The sequence below is a fragment of the Trichosurus vulpecula genome, chromosome 7 (assembly GCF_011100635.1).
Source record: "Trichosurus vulpecula isolate mTriVul1 chromosome 7, mTriVul1.pri, whole genome shotgun sequence".
Taxonomy (NCBI): domain Eukaryota; kingdom Metazoa; phylum Chordata; class Mammalia; order Diprotodontia; family Phalangeridae; genus Trichosurus; species Trichosurus vulpecula.
In genome coordinates this window covers 9,832,450-9,835,654 of record NC_050579.1, presented here as the reverse complement: position 1 = coordinate 9,835,654, position 3,205 = coordinate 9,832,450, and positions in this window count along the sequence as shown.

Genomic DNA, 3,205 nt, shown 5'->3' with positions numbered 1-3,205 from the left:
AGATTATAGCCTAATTTTCCTAATGAATATTGATGCAAAAATTTTAAATAAAATATTAGCAAAAAGATTGCAGCAACTTATTAGGAGAATAATATACTACCGCCAGGTAGGATTCGTTCCAGGAGTGCAAGGCCGGTTCACTATGAGGAAAACTGTCAGCATAATTGATCATATCAATAACAAAACTAGCAGAAACCATATGATTATCTCAATAGATGCAGAAAAAGCTTTTTACAAAATACAACACCCATTCCTACTAAAAAACGCTAGAAAGCTTAGGAATAAATGGAGTCTTCCCTAAAATTATAAATAGTATCTAACTGAAACCATCAGCAAGCATTATATGTAATGGGGATAAGCTAAATGCATTCCCAATAAAATTTGGGATGAAACAAGGATGTCCATTATCACCACTATTATTCAGTTTGGTACTAGAAATGTTAGCTTTAGCATTAAGAGAAGAAAAAGAAATTGAAGGAATTAGAGTAGGCAAAGAAGAAACTAAATTTTCTCTCTTTGCAGATGATGTGATGATTTACTTACAGAATCCTAGAGATTCAAGTAAAAAACTGCTTGAACAAATAAACAACTTTAGCAAAGTTGCAGGATATAAAATAATCCCACATAAGTCCTCAAAATTCCTATATATTACTAACAAAGCCGAACAGCAAAAGATAGAAAGAGAAATTCCATTTAAAGTTACTGTAGATACTATAAAATATTTGGGAGTCTATCTGCCAAGACAAACCCAGGACCTATATAAACACAATTATGAAACACATCTCACACAAATAAAGTCAGATCTAAATAAATGGAATAACACCAGTTGCTCATGGTTAGACCAAGCTAATATAATAAAAATGACAATTTTACCTAAATTAATTTACTTATTCAGCGCCATACCAATCGAACTACCAAAAAATTATTTTACAGAGCTGGATAAAATAATAATAAAATTCATCTGGAAGAAAAAAAGCCCAGAATATCAAAGGAATTAATGAAAAGAAATGCTAGGGAAGGTGCCCTAGCCACACCAGATATCAAAATGTACTATAAAGCAGCAGTCCTCAAAACTACCTGGTACTGGCTAAGAAACAGAGTGGTAGATCAGTGGAATAGGATAGGTACACAAGACGCAGAAGTCACCAACTATAGCAATCTACTCTTTGATAAACCCAAAGAATCCATCTTCTGGGTTAAGAATTCATTATTTCATAAAAACTGCTGGGAAAATTGGAAAACAGTATGGCAGAAACTGGGCATAGACCCATATCTTACACCCTATACCAAAATAAAGTCAAAATGGGTTCATGATTTAGGAATAAAGGCTGATACTATAAGCAATTTGGGAGAGCAAGGAATAGTTTACTTATCAGATTTATGAGAAAGGGAAGAATTCATGACCCAACAAGAGATAGAGAGCATTATAAAAAGCAAAATGGATAATTTTGATTATGTTAAATCAAAAACTTTTTATATAAACAAAGCCAATGCAACAAAGATTAGGAGGGAAGCAGAAAATTGGGAGAAAATCTTTACAACTAATGTCTCTGATAAAGGCTTCATATCTAAAATATACAGGGAACCGAGACAAATTTATAGGAATAAAAGTCATTCCCCAATTGAGAAATGGTTAAAGGATATGAACAGGCAGTTTTCAGAGGAAGAAATTAAAGATATCTATAGTCATATAAAAATACTCTAAATCACTATTGATTAGTGAAATGCAAATCAAAAGAATTCTTAGGTACCACATATCTCCTGTCAGATTGGCTAACATGACAAAACAGGAAAATGATAAATGCTGGAGAGGCTGTAGGAAAATTGGAACACTGTTACATTGTTGGTGGAGTTGTGAACAGATCCAGCCATTTTGGAGAGCAATTTGGAACTATGCCCAAAGGGCTATAAAAATGTGCATACCCGTTGACCCAGCAATACCACTTCTAGGTCTATATCCCAAAGAGATCACACAAGGGGGAAAGGGGCCTTTATGTACAAAAATATTTATAGCAGCATTTTTTGTGGTGGCAAAGAGTTGGAAATCAAGGGGATGCCCATCAATTGGGGAATGGCTGAATAAGTTGTGGTATATGAATGTAATGGAATACTATTGTGTGATAAGAAATGGGGAAGATACGGACTTCATAATAACCTTGAAAGACCTACATGATCTGATGCTGAGTGAGAGGAGCAGAACCAGGAGAATATTACACACAACCACAGACATATTGACTCTGTGATGACTAAATTTGATAGACTTGGCTCTTCTCAACAATACAAGGCTCAAAGACAGCTCCAAAGGACTCATGATGGAAAAAGCTAGCTACATCCAGAGAAAGAACTGTGGAGTCTGAATGCAGATTGAGGCAAACTATTTACTCTCTTTTTTTTCTCTTCTTTTTTGGTTTTGTTTCTTCTCTCTCGTGATTCATTCCATTAGTCATAATTCTTTGCAACTTGACTATTGTGTAAATAAGTTTAATGCGAAGGTTTATGTAGAGTCTATATCAGACTGCATGCCATCTTGGGGGTTGGGGGGAGGGAAGGGAAGGGAAGAAAATTGAAACTCAAGACCATGTAAAACTAAGTGTTGTAAACTTAAAATAAAAAATCTAATTAAAAAAATTAAAAATAAATAAATTAAAAATAAATAAATAATGAGTTTATTTAAAAAAAAACACACAACACTAGGACCCTCAAGAAGCAGCAGTGTGCCACAGGGAATAGAGAGATGGCCTTGGGGTCAAAGCCCTGCGTTACACACATGTAGCACAGTTAGGTGGCACAGTGGATAGAGAACCAGGCTTGGAGTTAGGAAGACCTGAGTTCAAATGCAGCCTTAGACACATACTAGCTGCATGACCCTGACCCATGACCCTGCTTGCCTCAGTTTCCTCATCTGCCAAATAAGCTGGGGAATGAAATGGCCAACCACTCCAGGGTCTCTGCCAAGGAAACCCTAAACAGGGGCACAAAGAGCTGGACATGGCTGAAATGACCAGACGACAGATGCGCACTGGCTAGGACACTTAGGACAATCTTCTTTATCTCTCAGGCCCCAAGAAACTCCCTGAGATGAGAAGCTGTAGATGAGCCGGAGGAAGTTCCCACACTGGGAATCCTGCACACCCCCCGAATCACGGGTCTAGCCAGGGGAGAAAAGATGTCTTTGCTCCACGTGAGACGTGTGCTTTATGTTTGT